Source organism: Penaeus monodon, chromosome 29 (assembly GCF_015228065.2).
Source record: "Penaeus monodon isolate SGIC_2016 chromosome 29, NSTDA_Pmon_1, whole genome shotgun sequence".
Classification (NCBI taxonomy): domain Eukaryota; kingdom Metazoa; phylum Arthropoda; class Malacostraca; order Decapoda; family Penaeidae; genus Penaeus; species Penaeus monodon.
In genome coordinates, this window is record NC_051414.1 from 29,327,627 (window position 1) to 29,327,946 (window position 320).

Sequence of the window (320 nt, forward strand, 5' to 3'; positions counted from 1 at the left end):
GAAAAAAAGAAACAGAAAGAGAGAGGTGAGCAAGAAAGAACTAGGGATAAAAAAGTATCGAAAACAAAAATATCTCGCAAATCAAAAATACCAATAAATAGCAGAGCGAAACAATATGAAAACACCAAACCAAATGAAGCCAATAGGACAAACCCAAAAGAAAAATAAGGAAAAACCTAAAAAAAAAATAAACAAATAAAAATAAAATAAAATCTAAAAAAATAAATAAATACTACTCGAACGCCCACGAAACGAAACTCAAAGCTTCTGCCGTCACCGCCCACCCGTGACACCGCCCACACCACGTGTCGTAAGGGAAT